Source organism: Pinus tabuliformis, chromosome 1_1, assembly GCF_031772625.1.
Source record: "Pinus tabuliformis cultivar Carrire ecotype Pingquan chromosome 1_1, CPIR1, whole genome shotgun sequence".
NCBI classification, from domain to species: Eukaryota; Viridiplantae; Streptophyta; class Pinopsida; order Pinales; family Pinaceae; genus Pinus; species Pinus tabuliformis.
Window position 1 is genome coordinate 494,382,408 of NC_142297.1, and position 23,496 is coordinate 494,405,903.

Below are 23,496 nucleotides of genomic sequence, written 5' to 3' on the forward strand. Positions count from 1 at the left end.
ATGTTTGATAATGCTTCATACTTTTCTGGAAATACAATGACTGAGTTTGCACTTAAAACAGGGTTCAAACTGAAATATTTGGCCAACTACTATCCGCAAGGTAATGGATTGGCTGAATCAACAAACAAAAACCTGATTAGGATTATTAAAAGAACAGTCGACCAAAACCAAAAGAATTGGCACAAAGCGTTGGTAAATGCTTTATGGGCAGATAGAATAAAGAAGAAAGCTTCAATCGACACTTCTCCCTTTAATTTAGTTTATGGGAAAGAAGTGGTTCTTCCAACTCACTTAGTCATTCCCTCTTTGTCTTTAGTACAACACATCGATGAGGTATATACCTCCTCCATACAACTAAGACAAATGGAAATAATTAAATTAGAAGAACGACGAGAACAAGCTAAGAAAACCCATGCTCATTACCAAGCGCTGATAAAATCCTCTTTTGACTCAAGCATAATGACCAGAAAAAATTTTCAGATGGGAGATTTAGTTCTGAAATGGGATAAGGCTCATGAAGAAAAGGGCAAACATACGAAATTTCAGAAACTGTGGCTTGGTCCTTTTCAGATTGTAGAAGTCATAGGCCCATCAACGTTTATGTTGCAGGATTTAGCAGGTAGAAGAGATTATTTTCTTGTTAATGGACAAATTCTTAAAAAGTATTTTCCATAGAAGATCACTCTTCTATTTTTGTAGGATAGTTTTAGTTTTTATTTGTTTTTCTCTTTCTTATAAATAAAACCAATGGTAGATGGTCACTAAAAGGGTTCATGAAAAAGACACCAATTCTCTATCAGATTTTGAGCTTTTCACTTGTACAAGTAGCAAAAAATTTCGAAAAATCTGAGTTTTATTATTGACAGGTAGAGTTAACTTTAGCCTAGACATGATACTAGTTTCAACTTCAAAAATTTGATGAAAGAAACCTTTGGTAAAAAATTGTTTTATATCAGCACAATGAAAGGTATCAATAATAAAATAAATATTCTCTGTAAAGCTGTTGTTTTCAAACTCTATTATTGTCATCCAGAGCTTTCTTAAGGAAAAACAATGACTTCCTCTCTGCTAAAGGAAATCGCAGCATTCAGAGGAACAATCTGAGAAAACACTATATCTCAAAGAATAAGGGGTCTCATCACGAGCCGGCTTATCATGATCACAGATATTATAACTTGCTGACTTTTCCAAATACTGTCTACCAAAACAGGGAAATGACTCAAGATTGTTGCAATCAAAAGACAAGGGGTCTCATCACGAGCCAACTTGTTCAGCAAAAGTGTAAATCAAGTGAATGACTGTGTCATAATTTGGCCACCAAACCAAGACATTGTTCTTTAGAGAATAAAAAAGGAAAAAGTGTCAAAAAGGGTTTTCCTCTGAAATGTTGTAAATAACCTCAAGCAGGATAAAGGATCATTGCTGGGTAATAGGTAACCCTGTCGAGGCTATGGACGCTTGCGGGCAGCAGAGGCTCTACCTACGACAAATGAGCATATTTTAAAAGCCGACACGCAAAGAAGACCTTATTTTATCTTTAAAAGACCAAGTAATATATGGTGCGAATACAAGAACTAAGCCTGAGGAAACAAACGATTGAAATATGAAAAGGTTGAGATGAAGTATCAGTGCTAGGATAAGGCGTAATATACTCTATCTGTCCATAACAAAATTTAGACATATGAAAATTTTTCTGCTTCGGAAGTTAGAATTCAATAGAAAAACAGAGATAACTGGTTCTTCACAGTGAATCGCCATTGTTGTGGTCACCAACAACCCCCCTCTTTGATTGGTATTAGCAATAACACCAAGCAAATGGGGACCCTTAACAAAAATCCAAAAAAAACATTTTATCAAAATTTTTGTATTTTTGACTCCCTAAAGCTATATCATATCGCGAGAAGAGAGTGAGACGTTTTCCTATGCGCATAATGAGCTGCAAAGAAGTGATGTGAGATTCATCGCATCGCTTATATTGTGAAGCTCTCTTAAATAAAAAGCTTAAGTAATCGCCGACGGCCGATATGCGACGTCGCATATTGCAACATCGCATAAGCAGCACACAATGATTGGAGGATTAAGCGCGATCTACGATATTGCGATATGCGATTTGCAATGAATGTGATCATCAATTCCTGCGATGACACATCTTAAACGACGCAATCCTCGACACTGCGATGCGAGTCACAGAAATCACTCATCGAAAAATTTCCTCGACACAGCGTTCAAGGAAAGCTATCTGCAGATCAAAATTGGACGCGCGCCTTAAAAAGGAATTAATGATTGTACGCCAAAGTATCCGAGAAGGATTGTGTTGTGTTTTTCGAAGAGTCAGTTCATTATGAGTGTCATGATTATGCATTCATTAGAGCTTAAAGCTTTCATGTCAATCTTTTCGTCATTACTCTTTTCCTTTGCGTAAACTGTAAGACAACAACTAATATAAATCAATGTGCAGGAAACATCTAAGGAAAAGGGGAAAGCGTCAATACTCGGAGAACAGAGAAGAGATGCCTTCGCAAACGGATGCCGCATGCAGCAGGACCGCGGATTCCAGAGTATCACTCAACAGATACTGATGGAAATAGACTATCCAAGACTCAGAGTCAAAGGCGCACAAAAGCAACATGTTTTCAAAAGATCTTGAAGCTTAGACTGGGTAAAGCAAAAAGAAATACGCTAAAGAAGGAAAATGCACCAGAAAAGCCTGGAACAAAGAACGGAAGCAGTTTTCAATATAGAAAATTGTTCAGAGAGCAAAGTCCCTAACTTGTTCAGTCATTCGCAAGGCCGAAAAACGAAATAGCAACAACACAACCAGTTTGAGAGAAATTTGGGTTATTACCAAGTATACACACAGCGAATACACCAAGCCAGAGGAAAATATCTTCCAGTTTGTCAGAAAGCGGTGCCAGCGCTTGTTATTTCTATTTTCGTAACTCAAACGAAAGGAGAAGACAAACAACCGACTCTTCCCAGGTGAATGTTGCATTGCTTACAGCACTAAGGAGCAAATACAGAAACGGTTAGAAATTAGATTCAATTTTTAGAAATAAATTTGCTTTAGTAGAAGGGCGGTCATTTGAAACCGTGTCCTAAATTTATGTAATTAAGATTAATTAGTTAGCAGTATTTAAACCCTTCTCAGGCATTTGGAGAAGGGTCCGGAAATTTGTCAAAAAACTTGTCCTCAGAACATGCACTTTTGCACCCTCAGAGGGGGTTTTTGGTGAATGGATGGATCGAGATTTATCAATGTTTGCATTTAATGTCTGCTACTGATGTTGCACTTTTGTACTCTTAGTAGATGTTAGAACAAGTAGAGATAAATCGTTATTGCTTGAAGCTTATGAGTGGAACCAGTCATAAATGGTACTTTTATCTCTTGACCAGTTTCTGTTCATATTCTTAAAGTGATATGCAGTTTTCAGTTGTTTATATGTTAATGCATGAATGTGTGGGTTACCATTTGGCACTTTTGTACGGTGGAGTCATTTATTTGTGCTTGATATATGAATAACTTATTATGCGATATGATGTTCACAACTATTTTGCTTAACTTCTTATGCAGAATGGTTTATCTTAATTGATTTATATTCTTATGATAGCTGAATGATCTTTATTACCAGTTATTGTTCGAAATCTCTTTAGATCGCATAATAGAAGAAATACACCCCGGGTTAGCGTAGATTAGATGTGTTGTTTCTCATTAGATTACAATATCATAGAGTTAGTTTAGAAGTTTGAATTAAATTAGATTAAAATACTCCTAGATCAGCACCACCCAACTCTACACACACACACACACGTTAGATTGGGAAACTAGTCCCATTATCCCCTGTCGGACCTGCTATACCAAACGGATAAGGAGTTGCCAACCAAGTCCGGACCGGGTGGGTATCCCCCTTGTTGTCAACCCGATTTTCGGGGCTTCAACAGGTTGATACAGGAAAAACTATCCTCGCACCAGCCTGTTTCATTTTTTAACGAGGTTGATACAGGAAAAACTATCCTCGCCCCTGATTCATTTTTTAAAGAGGTTGACTCAGTAAAAAGAACTATCCTCTAACCAACTGATTCATTTTTTACGAGGTTGACACAGTAAAAGGAACTTTCCTCGAAACAGCCGATCATGGCTTCCAACTGGAAGAGAGACATCTCAATGGACACACCTTGATCATGGCTTCCAAGAGGTCTTCATCAAAAGGAAGAATAGTTCTCTAGAAGGAACACATGTCAAGGGACTCAAAAGGGATAAGAACATCGCGTTCAAATAATCCCATAGATTTTTCCATGTTAAGTACCGGATCTAAATCAAAGGAAGATGAGCAAACGATGAGAGGCTCACTTACATCGGTAACTGAAAACATGGGATCAGTTGCCACATAATTAACCCGTGGCGGGGTAGATACCACTTTAGAATCAAGAAAATTTAGGGGTGTCATATTATTGGTAGTTGAAACAAGACTAGGGAACGAAAGCTGGTATACAGTCACAATATTTCCATTGTGAGGGAAAGACATCACGCGAAAGAGTGTCGATACGACAGCTTTCATTGCATAAAAATAGTCTCGCCCAAGGAGTAAATTGAAATCCAAGGGACCTTGAACTACCATAAGATCAATACAAACAGTTTTACCTTCCAAGGTAATAGAAAACTTAGGAAGGATCCCTAAAGGTTCACTAATGGTTCTGTTAAAAGCTTTCAGATTCTGCGTAATAGGCGCAAGCTGAGGGGAACCCAAAGCTTTCCAAGCAGTTGAGGATAATATACTAACAGAAGCACCTTCATCTACTTGTGTGCGATGCATGCCCCTACCACCAGCCTTGACAATGATTTCGAAAGGGATGGAGGAAGGAAGACGAGGCTCTGTCAGTCTATTCCAATCAAAGGAAAAGACCTCAGTACTTGGAGGGGGTTCTGTAGAAACAGGTGAAATGCCCCCCAGCGTAGAAGAATCTGATGTAACAAAAAGAACCTCAACGGTATGAAATTCACTCTCTAAAGGGAAAGTGGGATCGATCGAATGTGAAATTGAATCGACCACTTGATCAACTAATGGATCATCAACCTGAGTGACATGAGTTTCACTCTCCAATGGAAGAGTGTGATTGACTGTACTTGAAATTAGATCAATCACTCCGTCAGTTGACGATAGGTTGGGAGAAATTTTACGGTAACCAGTTGGAAATTCTTGATGTGGAACAGTAAGGTTTTCCAACAATTTTGAGGCTTCATCCATGTGAGGGAAAATGTGAGTTTGATGACTCCCTTTGCATAACTTACAAGGAAACCTAACTTTACCCTTTTTCCCAGGAACCTGACTATCATTGGTTGATGGATCAATGGAAAGTTGATGAGATTTTTCTGACCATACTTCCAAGACCTTTGGAATACCAGGACAATTGACAAGGAAGTGGTCACCCTTATAAAAGCCTGCAAGGGTATTTGGGTTTACGATGCGTGTTGGAGGTTTCCTCAACACAACTAACACTTACAACCATGGTTGGTTGGTTGACTTCTTTCTTATCTTGCTTCTTCTTCTTCTTCTTAGTCTTCCCTTTCTTCTTCTTCTTAGACACCTGGTTACTAGCGTCAAGGCTTTTACCAAGCGAAGAGGAAGAAATGGAGGAAGAAAAATTAGGTGAAGAAGGGAAAGGGTCAACAAAAGGTTGGTGATGTTGAGATGGTGAACTTTGTTGAGGTGAAGCATTCGGTTGAGGTGGAACAATTGGAGTATTTGGGGCCAACGAAGTTGAAAATAACCATATCGGTAAACCTATAGTAAATCCAGGTAATGACAAAGTAGCCATATAAGGAGGCCCAACATTTCCAAAGAAAGGAAAAGTACTAGGATCCTCGTTAAGAGAGGTTCCTAGGTTGGTAAATTCCAGAACAGTTGCCATTATATTCAACTTCAGTGAATTTTATTAACAATTTAAAACTAAAATTAACAATTCACAATTCGCACCTATGGTCTCTAAAAGTAAAAACAAACAAATTAACACACACTATAAAATCTAGGAGTCAAACCACACACAAACAGTAACTTTCCGTACTGAAAACACTAGTTGGTGATGAAATCCAACGTCGTAGAGTTCAATACAGAAATGGTGGTTGGAACAGTTACCCCGGCAACCTGCTTAATGAATAGACTAGCACAAGTTTCTCCACTTAACCATCTCGAGTGAAGAGAACCCCCCAGAAAATCCAAGTGAGTCTAGCCAACGTCTGCTCCAAGTACAGTTGGATCTTCCCACGACTGTCACCTTAGGAAGAATCCTAAAGAATATGGCCACTAAGGTTACCAACTGAAACAAGTATACCTGTGGGAAAAGTCTACGATCCGATACGCACGCAAGGGTAGAGTAGCAAGCTCAATCCCCTTGAAGGCTACTTGACATAATCCAAGGTTTACCAGCAAGTGACCCCAGGCTCCTCGACAATGGTTAATCCGAGGTTTACCGTTTTTAATACGTGAATATCTGGCATCGTTCCCAATGAGGAAGGATTGATTCCCACACTAGTTCGGACACGATCTCGTGCTTCTCCTTTAAGAGGAGCTTTCCCAGAGCATAAATGCAACAATTGGATTTCTTCCTACCAAAAGATACAGCTACTTGTTTGTTTTACTGTCTTGGAGAGTTAACTAAAACCTATTCCAAGACACTAGCCTAAGCTAGATTGGTGGAAAGAGCCCTAAAAATGTAAAAATTACTAGATAAATTTTAATTAAGCGCTGTGTTATTAAGGCTGTTATTACTCAAATGGGTAAATGGATATGAAACCAATGGTGTTATGACCCGACCCAAAACTGAATGCAATCGAATATGATAATGTAATCTTTTCAATTCGATGAATCCTAACTAAAGTAAGGAGAGAGTTTCCATTTACTTCCAACAATGCAAAAATTGATCACTAAGAGAAAATATAACAAACTCTCTAATGCACTAATTTCATCAAGAAAAACTAATGCAAATCAATTTCAAAACATTTTTATTTTTATTTTTATTTTTATGTGTTAAAGACAAGCATAAAAATATGTAAATTCAAATCAAAGAAACTGATCTAAATCTATGATTGATTTTTCAGAATGTAAACTATGCAATTGTAATCTATGCACAGTTCACATGAATAGTATGCAAATGTAATCTATGCACATTTTTCATTCATATTTTGAAAATGAGAACTCTAATTATGCAAATGTGATCTATGCAAAAGAATTCTCAAACACAAGATGATTCTAATGTAATCTAAGAACCAATCAAGTGCAATTCGAGAAAATTGGGTGAGAGTTCCAAAGATCAAAAATTAAAACACTCAAAGGCGATTAACACTCATACACAATTTAGCCCCCCCCAGCGAATGAGGGGGAAATGTTTTTGCAAAAACAAAAGCAAAAAGATGCAAAATTGTGAAAAACCTGAGACAAACCTCCAAGTAATGACCAAAGGAAATCAAATTAAGAATTTCTCAAAAAAGAGACTCAAAACACCCAATTGATAAAAGCTTAAAGCAGGAATGCCAATGAAATTAACCAAGGAAAGTTTTTGACAAGGAACAAGCACGTCTGGGCAATGGCTAAAACCTATAAACAAATTCTAAACTGATAAAAAAGAGGAAAATTTGAAATTCTTCAAATTTTTGATAGGGTACGCAGGCAACCTATTTACACAGGTACGTCTACGCTCTGTGCACAAAGCAAAATTGCGTACAAGTACGCACTGTGCTTAACTCAGAGGGTGTGTACCTCTCCCAAAACTATGAAAAATGAAAACTAACTCAAAAATAACTAAATTCACCCAATCCCACAATCATCAAGTCAAAAACAGAAACAGAAAATACAGTTTCTCAGGTCAAAGTATAGACAAAGAAAACAATCAAGTCCCCAGCAAAGTCGCCATTTTGTCATGCAGAAAGAGTAAATTTTGCGGACAAAACTGACCTCCCTAGAAACTAAGGCTTTTCTAGTGACAAAAAAAACAATCAAGCACTATCTTTCCCTAAATATGCATTTAAAATAAAAGCAACCAGGTGTTTAAGGCTTACCTTTAGTCCAACGCTGTTTGTAGCGGCCAAGCCTCTTCGATCTAGATGAGCTCCTCTCCTTGAAGCCTGCATACACAAACAAGCAAACGATTACATAACACCTGAATAACTCATATAATAAAACATATTCATCATAAATACCAAGGACTTTATGAAACAAATTATATATAACAACTTGTTGAGAAAAATGAACTTAATTGTATTAATTGGAAACAAAAGAAACCTTACAACCAACGCCTTGGTGTTGTGCAAGTCCCTCCCAGGGTCCAGCAAGAGTTCTCCTCTACTTTGATCAGCTCACCCACTTCCAAATGAAGCTAAGAAAGGAATGTGATCTCTCCTCTCAAGCTCTATAAGGGAGTCCTAATTTCAGCAGCATCTACCCTTAGGAATGTTCAGCTTTCAACCTCCCCTCCCTCTGGCCCAATGCCTGTATTTATAATGCTTTGGAGGAAGTTAAACAGGTCCACCATCAATGGGATAAGCCCCTCTTTCAAAGGGATAGCTCCCCTCTTCATGGGATAAGTTCCTCTTTCATTGGGATGCATGAACCATCTGGAGGCGCTCAATCCACATCAAACCATCTTCTAGAATGCTCTAGAATTGACCGCAAGTAAGTTTTTTAAAGTAAAACTTGCGCCTTGTGACTTTTACAGGGGTACGCACCCACCCCTTTACAGACAGAGCGTACAAGTACGCAGGTATTATTTACTTGAGGTGCGTGCCCGCAGGTAAGAGTAAGAGAAATTGCGGAACCAGAGTTACATTGATTTTTAAAAGGCTTTCTCTCTTTTTTGGAGTTTGACATGAGGAGCAGAGGTATAAGACTTGCCAAGGAGGACAATATGGTTATTGATGGAGCCATACTAACTGCAAATAGTCATGGTGACAAATTTTAGTGTAACATGGGCTTTGTGTAACAGTCACAGTCTCAGTGGCTGGTTCTTATGTGGCAGCTACTGAATGAGTAGCTGGTTCTTGTGTAACAGCTACATGATGTGCAGCATCCTGGGCATCTAGATTTTGTATATCAGCAGCTGGTTCTTGTGTGGAAGCTACTGAATGAATAACTATTTCTTGTGTGGCAGCTACTTGTTCTGAAAGAAATGGTGTCGTAAAATCCTGGGCATTTGGTTCTTGTGTTGCAGTGCTCGAGAGTGAGATAGGTAAAGATTCCGGGACTTGGGACTGTGGTGGGGTATGGGGTTTTAAATGAATAGGTTGAGAATTTAGGATACTTTCAACAGTTGCCGCTTCAGTTGAAACCCTCATTCGTCTTCGCGGTAAAAAGGCAAGGAGAGTAGTAATTTTCCTTTTATGAGTGGGTTTTTTCTAAGGGGGAGGGCTATCAGAAATGGTAGCTTCTTTGGTTGAGGCCCTGGTTTGTTTTCTTGATAGGAAAACAGTCTTAGTTTTCCTTTTCCTTTTTAGCATGGAGATGGGAAGGTTATCTTCAGAATCATCACTAGGGATATGAACAGTAGGATTAGATGATTTTGCTAAATTGCGGGATGGAGTTGATATGGTGGGAGGGTTAATTGGATCAATTGATTCTGCTGGTGGGATTTCTGGAGGGTCAGGGATGTTCTCTGGTTGCTGCTCGTGGGGATTTTCAAGGATTTCTTGAGGATTTTTAGCAACTTGCTGAGGGATTTCAGCAGTTTCTTGAGGAATTTCAATAGCTTGCTCAGGGTCTAGGGGTGGATTGTTTAGAGGAGGGTTTTGTTGAGAAAAACCCCTCTGAATCAGTAGCTAAACAAGATGGTGATGGGTGAGGGAAAGGAGTGGGAATTTTACCTGTCTGCAGTAATGTGACATATTTCTTAGACACCCAAGTAAATAATAAGGAATATTTAATAGTCGACCATGTCTCAAATGATTTAATAAGACAAAATCATGCTGATAGACTACCTGGTAGTGACCTTCACAAGTAAGGTAATGTTTGACGAATTTAGCAACCTTCGGCCATGGAGGCGGTAATGAGTGAAGTCGGACACCCCAACCTTTGGGCTCGACTTGTTCTCCTGGCAGAAGAAAATCATGTTGTGCATTCAGAATAATATGCTTGCGACTAAACCATCGAGTGCCAGTGACCGGTAGACCTGAAACCTGTGCTATGTCACCCTTTGAGACTAGAATTCGAACTCCCTGGATAGTAGAATGATCTTCCTGTATATTTCGTGCAAATTCAAGGACATGTTGTGGATCAAATTCATGAAACCTCTGAAAATATCCTATCCAGCCTGCCTGTTGAAAAATCTGATACACTTCTGGATATAATTCAAGTAGAGCTCTCGAGTCAAGCTTGTGTCGAATAGCAGGTCGTCCCATAGTTAACCAGATTTGGTAAAATGCACAGTCAAAAACCAAGTTACCGCACTTTGAACAGAGTAAATTTTGCGAATGATAACATGGAGTAATAGTGAAGAGGTGAGGTGATAAGACGGGATAGTGGGTAAGAAAAATGACGGTAATTGGCTTGCTGTGAAATGATGGCATATAATTTCTATATTCCCCCCAACTATGACTGAAATAATGACTTTAAATGTATGGGGATTGTGGTAATGATGAATGTAATCTTCTCATTTAACCATAGTTTAATTGTACTTACACATAATATTTACATACCTCATGTTTACCTTTAATTCATATTTCGAAAAATATAGTGCTCGTTCATAATAGATCAACAATAGTCATGGAAGAAGCTTTTGAAACATGAGGGAGATTATATTAGAGGTCTGTATAATCATAGGAGAAGGCAGTGAAAGGACAAAATTAGCATAAAAATAATGGAGGAAAGTGATTTTCATGACGGAAAGTGCTATATGGTGATGTCTTTGAAAAGAAATGGTGTTTTAGCAGCGGGAAGATGGGTAAAGGGTGGTGTTTCAGCAACAGGAAAGATAGGGAAAATGTTGTTGAAGAGTACTATTCCAGGAATGGGAAAAATAGGGAAAATGTTGCTGAAGAGTGTTGTTTCAGCAATGGGAAAAATAGGGAAAAATGTTGCTGAAGAGTGATGGGAAAATGGGGAAAAGAATTGAGGGGAATTAATGATGGAAATGTTACTGGAGGATGGGGAAATAAACTATGGATGGATTAAAATGAGATGAACAATGCTTCACAAGATGAAGCTTGGATCTACTTGTAGTAGGATTGTCCTTTCCAATAAGCCTTTCCTAGAATCTGCAAAATAATCAATTGTAACATGCCAACCCTTGACAGGGATTATTAGTTAAGAAATCTAATCTAATGCTAAAAATACAATGCAGAAATTAAATGCAATGAGGGGCAGAAGGCTCCCCCAAAAAGAGATAATGTGAATCTGCCATGCAAGTGGCCTTAAAATCCTCTTTGGAAATGGGTCGCTGGTACAGACGGAGCCGATGACCATTTACTAATAACGGTGTTCTAGAGTCATCAATTGTTAGGAGCCTTACTGTTCCATTGGGAAAAACAGTATCTATTTCGTAAGGTCCTAGCCATCTTGTACGTAGTTTCCCTTGAAAATTTTCAAATCGAGAATCATACAATAAAGCCTAATTACCTTTTTGGAACTACTTATACTTGATGATTTTATCATGCCACTTTATTCTTTGTTGTTGGATCATAGTTGTTTGAGGCATCTAACCTCTTTTCATCCAATTCCTGAAGCTGCTGCAACCTGGCTATCTGTGCATCAGTCAAATCAAGGTTAACAGCTAAAGCAGTTCTTAAGGTTTTAATTTCAAATTCCACAGGAAAAACAACACTTTTACCATAAACCAATTCATAGGGAGAAAATCCTGTAGTATTTCTCCAGGTAGTTCTGTAAGCCCATAGTGCTTCAGGGAGCCTTTGAGACCAATCCTTCCTGTTTTCCTTCACTGTTTTTGTTAGAATGGCTTCTATAACTTTGTTTGTACTCTCCACCTATCCATTGGCTTGGGGGTGGTATGGTGTAGTCATTCTATGATGAATATGATATTTTTGAAGGGTGGTTTTAAAACCATGAGAATTGAAAGGAGGTCCTCCATCTGTAACTAGCTCTCTAGGCACTCCAAATCTAACAAAGATTTCTTCAAATAGAAAAGCTAAAACAGATTCTTCATTAGCTCTAAGGAGTGATTTAGCCTCCACACATTTAGTCATATAATATATGCAAACCAATATGTAAACTCTTTGATTGGATGGGGGATTAATGGGCCCTACAAAGTCTAAGGCCCATCTTTCAAATGGTTCAAGTATTACCTGGGGATTCAATGGCATTTCATCTCTATGATTAGGTTGCCCCATTCTCTAACAGCTATCACAAGCCCAAACATATTTCTTTGCATCCTTGAAGAGTGAGGGCCAATAATAACCCATCCTGAGAATTATATGTGCCGTTCTCTTATCAGTAAAATGCCCTCCACAAGGGCCATCATGAAAAGCTTTCAGTATATCATAAACCTCATCTTCTTCAATGCATCTGCAGATTTCATGACCAAGTCCTGTGTAGAAAAGACACCCACTTATCTAGCTATACCGAGCACTTTGTTGAATGATCTTTCTTTTCTCTCGATGTGATAGGTGTGATGGTAACTTCCCTGCAACCAGATAATTGGCAATGTCTGCATACCAAGGTGAGTGAGCATATATTGAAAATAAGTATTCATCAGGAAAGGAATCATCTACTGGAGTATTATCACCAGCTTTTAACCGAGAAAGGAAATCAGCAACTACATTTTCTTTACCTAGTCGATCTACAATTGTAATATCAAACTCTTGTAATAACAATAACCACCTAGTGACTCGAGCATTTGTGACAGATTTGTTCATTAAATACTTAATGGCCAAGTGATCAGTATGGAGAAAAGTAGAGTAACCAGTAATGTAATGTTGAAATTTATTAATGGCATAAATTACTGCTAGAAATTCCTTTTCAGTAACTGTGTAATTAAGCTCAGCAGGAGTCATATTCTTACTAATGAAGTAGATAGCATAAAGAAGATGGTTGTCCTCTTGTCCCAAGACAACTCCAATTGCAGTATCCAAAGTATCAGAGGATATATGGAAGGGAAGTGTCCAATCAGGTCCCCTTAAAATAGGAGCTGTAGATAACTGATGCTTGAGTTCAACAAATGCTTCCTGGCAAAGATTAGTCCACTTGAATTAAGCATTTTTCATAAGTAACACAAACAAAGGAGAAGTTATTTTGGAAATTTTTTTGATAAATCTTCTGTAGTATCCTGCATGTCCTAAAAAACTTCTCACATCAGTTTGTGTTCTAGGAATACGAAGATTCTTAATTAATTGTATTTTGGATGGATCTACCTGAATTTCTTGAAATGAAATAAAGTGTCCAAGTACAATTCCTTCATTCATCATCATATGACATTTTTCAGTACTTAAGGAAAGGTGAGCTTGTACACAACGTTTAAGTAATTTCTCAAGGTTTTGTAATGCATCCTCAAAAGACACACTATAAGGGGTAAATTCATCCATAAAGATCTCCATAGAGTCATTAAGCATATCAGAGAAGATTCCTATAATTGCTCTTTGAAAGGTTGCTGGTGCATTACATAGTCCAAATGGGAGAACTCTGTAGGCAAAAGTTCCCCAGGGACTAGTAAAAGTGGTCTTAGCTTGGTCTTGGAGTGCAATTTTGATTTGATTATACCCACTAAACCCATCTAAAAAGGAGAAGAATTTCTTCCCTAACAAGCTATCTAACACCTGATCAATGAATGACAAGGGAAAGTGATCCTTTTGAGTGGCTTTATTTAAGGCTCTATAATCTACACACACTCTCCATTTCCCGTTTTTCTTAGGGACTATTACCAACGGAGAAACCCATTCACTGTCAGATATGGGATATATAAACCCTGCATTAAGAAATTTTTGAAGTTCCTCTTTGACAATTTCCCTTAAATTAGGATTCATTCGTCACTGGGGTTGACAGATTGGTCGGCAACCCTCCTTGATATAGATGCGATGAGTACATAATTCAGGAGAGATTCCCTTCATATCTGTATAGTCCCATGCAAATGCTTCCTTATTTTCAAGAAGTAACTTCATTAGTTGTTATGTTTCAGCATCTGTCAAGTTGGGGTTTATGTTCAATGTCTTGCCAGGTTCAATTTCTACTGTTATGCTTTTAGAGGAGATGGTAGTTAATGTTTGAGGTAGATCTTCAGATTTAAGCTTTTCCTGGGTATCAGATTTCAAAATGGCATTCAACTGATTATGTGTTTCAGAAGTCACCGAGGAGGGTTCACAAATAAAATTATTAATTACTTCATCCTCAGTGGTATCTTTCAGGCTTAGATCTTGTCCGATAGTCAAAATAGGTTGAGTATAATTATCATCATAGTCCAACCATACAAAATTATCATTATTAATCATGGGTGTGGCGTGAGGGTAGAGAGTAAGATGTTTGGTTTCATATCCATTAGAAATTGTCATTGAACCAAATCTACAACTGATAAAGGCATCGATTGTGGCCAACCAGGGCCTTCCCAGAATTAGAGGATGTCCCCCCAACTTTGTTTTAGTCTGTAATACCACAAAGTCAGCTGGGTAATTCCAGGATTCAACTGAGATGATTAGGTCTTCAATGACTCATTCTAGTTTGATTGTAGAACGGTCAGCTAACTCTAGAATGGTTGATGTCTCTCTTATTACATTCTTTAGCTGTAACAGTTGTGAACTTTCAAGAGTCATAATATTTATAGCAGTACCTAAATCTACCAGAACTCATGGAATGATTGTTTTTCCAATTTGTGCTATAACAGTAGGATGGCCTGGATCACCATATTTAACAGGAGGGGCTTTACCGGACATTAAGGCAGATATATCACCACTAACATGAACCGTAAGGGGATCTTTAGCTTTCCTACCTGGTTTCTTAACACAAATATCTCTCATAGTTCTGGCATAAATTTGTACATCTCTTAGTGCTTGTAAAAGTGGAATTTTAACATAAAGATTCTGTAATTCCCCTAAAAGATTGAAAGCAGGTGGCTCAGGTGTTTTAGTCAAAGCCAAACACTCAGGGAATGGTGGTTCTGCTATTTCAACACCCTTATTAGAGGATGGTTGTACCTCCTTACGTGAATCATTTTTCTCTATCTCTTATTTATCAGAATCAGAAGAGGTAAGATCATCAATAATAGGTTCGACTATTTTCCCATATCGTAAATGAATATCATTACACTGTGTAGGGAAAAAAGGAAGTATAGGCTGGTTTTGAATATCAATAACTTGCACAGCTTTATTATTGGGGTTAGGGTTTGGTTGTACTGTTGTGGGGAAAAATGCCTATGCAGGACGATCCTATCCACCTAAGGTGTGACAGTGCCTTAGCAACAAACAGAAACAGCTATTCTAGTATTCTTCCTTTATGAATTAAGAATGAAGAGAGATGGATGGACTAACCGGTGTCTTCCGTTTGTCCCTCGATCCGGTTTCTCTTCTCTTTGAGAGTTCCCAGCTACTTGCCTTCTCGCTCGCCCAACTTCAACAGGTTCCTGCAAGATCACAAGAGGAGAACACTACACAAAGACATAGATTCATATTCATATCTAGTTCAGGATTAGAAATAAACTAAACATACTAATGCAATCATACATCAAAGATACATCAGTATATAGGAGAAACCAAGATAGCTTTATTGATGAATAACAAGGTTCAGGAAGAGATACAACCCAGAGGGCTCCAATCCAGCATCTCCTTCCCAGCAAATGAAATTCCTATCTTCACCTTCCTTCAAAGCATTAAGCACCCAATGATTCCAGTCTCAAACCAACAGCAATTCTTTGCAATAACAAAATTCCAGCCTCTAGATCTCATGGAGGAGAGATCCATATATAGATGTTTGGAGAGGGGATGAGTCAGCTTGAGATCTGACTAGTGATGAGCCCCAAAAATATACAGTTATTTGGGCTCATTCAACCTCCTAATTTGGCTTAGTCCACCATTCTCATTTGTTTATTGCATGTTTTTGATTATTTTTATGTTAATAGAGTGAATTTGGTTAGTCATTATGCCAACAAGTCTAATGGGTGCTTTGTGTAGCCTTTTTGGTCAACTTGGAGACAAATTTGAAGGTCTTAATGAGCACTTGGCAGCCAAATTCGTGGGAGAACAAGCTAGAGGATTTGTAGGAAGGTGTCCCCCTCATTTATGGGCCCTTACCTCGAATTCTCCACCATCAGCTCGGAGTTCAAGGGCCACTGAATCAATCAGCTCAAGGGCAGCCAAGCAAGTCAAGTTGGACTGCTGTTAACTACAAGTCTTGGGCAGCCAAGTCCCTAACTTTTAGGAGGACTGTTGGGTCCTCAAATTGTATAAATAAGAAGGCTTGGGGCCTCATTTTGGTTAGCTAGTGGGTAGTCATTTTGTGTAGCTAGTTAGTCAATTTGGGGATAGCTAGTTAGTCAATTTGGTTAGTCATGTTGTAGCTTGGTTTTTGCTCCTTGTAAGCCAGTTTTGGCATGTCATTAGATTCATGATTATTCAATAAAGACAGGCAGCTTTTGATCCAATTCTGAGTTTTTAAGAGAGCAATAGACCTCCTCTGTTTTGTAATGTTAATTTCTTTTTGTTTCAGCACTTTAGTTCATTGCTTTACCATGCAATTCGAAATTACAGGTTTGCTGAGTTAGTTTTTATGAGATTGAATGAGTTTAGCTTATGGTTGAATTGCTTTCGGTTGTTTAGTTAGACTAGCAGGTTGATAATACATTGGAGCTCCAAGGAAAAAGGTTGAGGAAGTCTCCACTGCCATCTCTGTTTGGAGGTTGGAGTGCAGCCTATACCAACCACAAAAATACACAGTTCTTCACTTTATACATGCTGCAACATAGTCTCATTTATGATAGATCTTTCCATGCACTTCACTCTTGCACCATACACCTTCATCACAGCTTCATGCACATTCCTCTACACGCTTTATACTGTTGTTCATTGGTTCACCTTCCAACTCTTTCATTACCACGTAGCTTCATCCTTTTGTCCTTTTGTTGATCCCATCCTTCTATCCACCAATCACTTCGTGCACTCATTCTCTGTCCTATTTCTCTGCCCCTGAGTCATCACAAGTCTCATCTCCACCTTACCTATCCACCCAAACCATTCCATCCCTTCACCATCACCCAAAACTTCCACTTACAACACATCCTGTAGAAATCCCTGAGTTTCCTGTAGAATCCCCTGCAGACATCCTGTAGGAGGCCTCTCACTCGGTTGCTGAGCCTTTGAATGTGAGGAACCTCTATGGACTGATGCTAAGGATCCCTGGGGACCTCTCCTAGCCTCCCCAATCTTTCCCAAGCTTTCCTTCCTCCTTGCACCACCTCTGCACAACCAAACCCTAATAAGAACAAAATCACAATCACTCCATTCACTTAAGAAAAAAAATACAAAAACATGTCTTTTCAGATGCAAGTAGCTTAGATTCATGCATTTGCACTTACTAGAGGTAATGGCATCATTGGTAGAAGTTTCATTTACATTTTTGCATCATAGAGGTTAGACTAGTCAAATTAGGGTTTCCTAGGGTTTCTATGCTTTGATTTGCTTTCAGTTCATTTTCGCCAAGTAGATTAGTTTTCTTTGAGCTAGCTTTCGTCCATCATTTAGCAAGCTTCTTCTGAGAGCCTATAGAAGTTGGCTTGAGCCCTAGCGGACTTGTGCCAGCTGACCAAGTGACAGCTGCGACAAGAGCTAGTACTTGTGCATATAGCACCGTCGCTTCCAAGTTTGTACGAACTACCGGGTTGATAAAATTAAGAGACAGGAAGCCCCAGGAGTTGTAGCATTATTGCTACAATACTGGAGCTCACCATCTTTTTGGCGTCGTTGCCGGGGAAGCGGCAGAGTATTAGTGATTGTTGCTATTCTTCTATTTTCTACTACAACTTTCTGCTAAGTAGTTTATTTCATTTCCCTTATGCAATTTCATTTATGAAAAAGTAGATTAGCATTTCCTGCTTTCATAGATTAACATTTCCTGCTTTCATATATTAGCATTTCCTGCTTTCATAGATTAGTATTTCCTGCTTTCCTAGATTAGCCTTTCAATTCCGCAATTTCAATTTTGCAAGCGTAGATTAGTATTTCAATTCTACAAGTGTAGATTAGTATTTCAATTTTGCAAGCGTAGACTAGCCTTTCCATTCCTGCAATTTCATTTGAGCAAAATAGATTAGTCCTTTCCTGCTTTCATTCCAATTCCGCATTTTCATTTCAGCAAGATAGTTAGTTGCAGTTCAATCTCTTTCAGTTTTGCAAGTAGAAGTAGAAAAAAGAAAAAACACCAAAAAGATTTCATTTCATGCTTTGTAGGAGTAGAGATAAGTTAGAAAATGATTGCACAACCCCCCCCACTGCTTCACACAGCCAACGTTCTTCTTCGATGGCTATGATGAAAGAACCCCTGGGTGGACATCAAGACATATCTGAAGAACCTCTAGGGGAGAAGAAGAAAGAAACACTCCTCTGAAGCAAATGGCTACAAGCAGAAATGATTGGAGCAGTCCCTTGTCCAAAGATGAATTTGAAAATCAGATCAAAGGTTTCAAGAGTGATATGAGGCAGTTTCTTGCCATGCAACTGGATACCTTGCGGATCCAAAAGAAGCAAGAAGAAGCTAAGAGGGCTTTGGCCATTTTTTGTCCTAGGTGCACTAGAAAGCATCCTTGGAACGAATGTCCAATGCACTCTCTAGAAGTGTGTTTCATCTGTGAAGAATACCATCCTACAGATCAGTGCCCTTCCTTGCCCAGAATCAAAGCTACATATCAAAGAGCCAAAGGAGCCACTAAACCACTCTGTTATATGAACCAAAGGAGGCCCCATGGACCCATACCCTACCAACAGGAACTACAAGGGACACCCGAGACCTATTATGACCCTTACCAAGCCACCTTCAGGCCTTCTTGGGGTCCCCCTGCTCATCCTTCCTGGTCTACACCTCCTCCTTGGTCATATCCTCCTTGTTCCTTCACAGATCCATATTATGCCCAACCAGTTGCTCATTCATTTCACTCTTATGCTCAGCCACAGCCTCAGTGGAATGCACCTTATCAGGGGTGGAGGCCCCAGTACAACTCTCATCCTGCTCATTTTCCTCCACCACCTGCTCATCCACAACCATCGCCTCCTCCTCCACCAAGGCAACCCCAAATGCCTACCCAACCACAATGCCATCCATCTCCATCTCAATTTCACACCTCCACTTAGCTACCCGTACCTCCATTTCCAAAGCCATGCAATGGAGCAGCTCAACCCCATTGCAAATCTGAGGCACAACATGTGCAAATGGTTCCTCGTGAGCTCAATGATGTTCACCAAAGCTCAGGAAACGTAATGCAAAAAAGAGATCATCTTGAAAGCATGGAAGGATCACATCCAGCAAAAGAAGATTCAAAAGAGGAGATCAAAGAACCAAGGGCTGCACTTGATGAAGAAAAGAGATCAGAATTAGAGATCGAGAAAGCCTCCTCATGGTTACCATCAAATCCTCCATGTACTCAAGAGAAAGATCAGCAAAAGGAGGAAGATTAGAAAGTCATGATAGAAGGTGACATGAAGAATGATCCAGATCAGAAAAAGGACCAAGGATATCAAAGCTATATTGAGACATGGTTTCAGACAGTCACTAAGTTGCAGCAGTACTCTCCTCCTCAGCTATGTTTTGTACTTCCAAAGTCAGATCATTTGGTCTCTGAGATCTGGGTACCTGTCCAAGCATGCATTTCGAGCCTTCACATCATTTTGTCTCTAATCTCGATGTGCACATGGCTCCATTGGAAGTATTCTTATACTTGAAAATTATTTTGTTTTTCAAGTAGGGTAGGGTAGAAAAAATGATGAAAAAAAAGAAAGAAAAAAAGTAAAGAAATGAAAAAATGAAAAAAAGAGAAAAATAAAAATCTAAGGTGAAAACCCCCTCGGAGGCGCCTTAGATTGGCTCATTGATTGAAAACCTCCATGAGGCGGTCAATGGGTTGGGAAAAAAGGAAATAAAAATGGAATAAGATCTTTGGGTGAAAACCTCCTTTGGAGGGCGCCCAAGGCAGGCAATTAAGGTGAAAACCTCCATGAGGCGCCCTAGTTGTTTTTGAAAAAAAAAAAAAAGAGAAAAAAATAAAAATAAATAAAGCTAATCTCCATTGAATAATTTCATGTTGCAGCAATGACATTGCAGGTTTCCAGAAGGATGTTTCATGACAGGAGGAGCACTCAAATCAAGGTCAAAGGAACTTTCTTGTGCCTTCTACAGGAAAGCTCTGTATTTCTACAGGAAACATCCTGTAGAACCTTTGGACGAGCCAAATCCAATTTCAAAAGTGAATCTGATGGTGGGAATCTGTTGATTAGGCCTACAAGCACTTGTGTGTCCATCCTTTGCCTTTCTCCATCATTTTTCCACCTCCTTGTGCTTCTCATTGTGCTTCTACAGGAACTTCCTGTAGAAATTGTGGGAAACTAGGCATGCATTTCAAAAAGTGGTTTGGCGAGCATGGTAGCTTTCTCAAGGGTGCAGAAGCCCTCATGCAATCTTCCAACTCCTCCTCCATCATCTCCATACCTGCATCATAGCCAAAATTCATTTTGTCATACCATGCAAACACATGCAAAATGCCTTGAAGCCAAAAACACATAGAGCAGAATTTGTTTTTTCCATAACTTGAGAACCATGCATCCATTTGACAAACTGTTTTATGGGGGATTGTACAAGGTCGATGACAACATGCCTGAGCAGTTTCATGCAATTCCGGTGCACGGTTTCCAAGAAATCAGCCTCCATCACCATCAGCCAGTTTTGCATTTTCTCCGTAACCGTGCATCCGTTTCAAAACCTGTTTCGTGGGGAGATGCACGTGGGTGATAGTAGCCTAGCCAAGCAGTTTCAGCCAATTCCGATGCACGGTTTTCGAGAAATCGAGCTCTGAAATCTTCAGCCATTTTCTAATTTTCTCGAAATCCGTGTATCCACTGATCACGAATTTGCTATGGGAGATGCATCATGATGGTAGGAACATGCCCACCGAGTTTCAGCTCAATCCGGTTTGCCGTTTGGGAGAAATGGCCAAAAGAAGTTCTGGGCCTGTGAAAATTCAATGGCAGCAGTTTCAGGATGCAGATCTGAACGTGGAAATGAACTCTTGTTGCATGCATCTGGCTAGAGGACACCTGCACAAGAAAACCAGCCATGAATCAGCAACCAAGCCATCATGCAACTATAAAATCAAATGCATGCAGCAATGACAGCCCACAACAACTCACGGCAGCCATTCAACTTCAAGGTACGTGACTTAACCTTGTTCCTCTGTTTGCGTAGATCTAATCTAAAGCAATGCATGAATGAATGAGATGAGTGGGTTCAGCCAAGAAGGGAGCCATGTCCAATTACACTCAGCAAGGCAAAAATCACGCATGCATGGATCAACCATTCACGTGAAGTTCAAAAACAAAACACAGTCAGTTGGGGATATTCTAAACTCTAGTGCAACTAATGGAATTGAATACAAGCAGAGAGCAAATAGTTAACAACAACAGTTCATAACATCACTTCAGTTTGAAAAAGCCACCGCGCATGTTTTTTTCACCTCACCACAAGTCACGCAGTAATTCAAGGGACGCTCGGCTGAAACTCTCACCACTCCTTCAACTGCGATCAACTGAAGCGCATGTCCACCATCCAGATCAGTTAAACAATGGTGCTCTACCGATTTCTGCCTTTTATTCTCGAGATCTCTTCAGTTCCTTAAAAAAATTCCCGCCTGTCGCACTCTACAGGCGTTTTCTACAGGAAACGGGTGGGGTCTTCTACAGGAAATTGCAGCAGAGCAGAGAAGCCTGAGTTTCTCTTCATCAAGTTTGGGGCTTGAAGAAAGGTGAAAATAGCTGAGGTGGTGGACTTGTTTTCCCATGCATTGAAGAATGAAATGTTGCTAAAGATAAAACATCAAGGATTGGAGATCAAACCTGAAATTATTGTGGTGACTCGGTTGATTCCTGAGGCCTATGGTACAACATGCAATCAATGAATTGAAAGAATTCGTGGAACACAACATTCAAGGATACTCCGGGTACCCTTTACAACAGCAAAATGAGCTCTGCAGAAATGGGTTTCTCGATTTGGTGTGTGGCCTTACTCGGAAATATTTTCAGAGGGTGTATTAAATGAAGTAATGGCAGAGCTAAAAGGTCAACCTGATTTGATCATTGGCAATTACAATGATGGAAATTTGGTTGCATCTCTGATTTCACATAGACAAGAAATCACTCAGTGCAACATAGCCCATGCTTTGGAGAAGACCAAATACCCATATTCAGACATATAGTGAAACAATATGAAGGAAAATACCATTTCTCTTGCCAATTACTGCAGAGCTAATTGCAATGAATCATGCAGATTTTATTATCACTAGCACATTGCTGGAAGCAAGGATACTGTGGGACAGTATGAGAGCCACACTGCTTTCACCCTTCCTAGTCTTTATCGTGTGGTTCATGGAATTGATGTTTTTGATCCCAGATTCAACATTGTTTCTCCTGGAGCAGACATGCAGATTTATTTCCCTTATATAGAGAAGCAGCACCATCTTACTGCTTTACATGGTTCAATTGAGGAACTCTTGTTCAATCCGGAACAGGCAGCTGAACACATGTGTATTTTTAATGACCGTAAAAAGCCCATTATCTTTTCTATGGCAAGACTCGATAGAGTGAAAAACATCACAGGAAAAACCACAGAAAAAGCAAGAAGGAAAAGCAAGAAAGAGGACAAGCTGCTGAAGCCAAAGCTGTGGGTTAAGTAAAAACACAAATGCCAAGGGAGAAGCGGTTGCAAGCACGAGCAGAGAAGACTGAAAAAGGCCAAACAAGTAGGGACACACCCAAGGCAACCACAGCACAGGTCAATGAGAAGGCATCTTCAGTCAAGCAGGCAAAAACATTGAAGACTGTTTCTACAGGAAGACAGAGGACTGTTTCTACAGGAAGACAGAGACTGTTTCTACAGGAAGCCAGCAAACTGGTTCTACAGGAAGTTTGAAAGAAGGAAGCCAAAGGAGAAATCGGCCGAGATGATTAGCCAAGGAAGCCACCAGGGCCATCAAAGATGAGGAGAGATATTGGTTGCTCAGAGGATGAGCAACACTTTCAGTAGGGGGGTGATGATGAGCCCCAAAAATGTACAATTATTTGGGCTCATTCAACCTCCTAATTTGGCTTAGTCCACCATTCTCATTTGTTTATTGCATGTTTTTGATTATTTTTATGTTAATAGAGTGAATTTGGTTAGTCATTATGCCAACAAGTCTAATGGGTGCTTTGTGTAGCCTTTTTGGTCAACTTGGAGACAAATTTGAAGGTCTTAATGAGCACTTGGCAGCCAAATTCGTGGGAGAACAAGCTAGAGGATTTGTAGGAAGGTGTCCCCCTCATTTATGGGCCCTTACCTCGAATTCTCC

General features: G+C 39.4%; 1 pseudogene; it reads left to right on the forward strand.

The window, feature by feature from the left end:
• The first annotated feature begins 22,212 nt into the window (after positions 1 to 22,212).
• Positions 22,213 to 22,842, forward strand: LOC149213942 (sucrose synthase 4 pseudogene; annotated as a pseudogene).
• Positions 22,843 to 23,496: the final 654 nt, after the last annotated feature.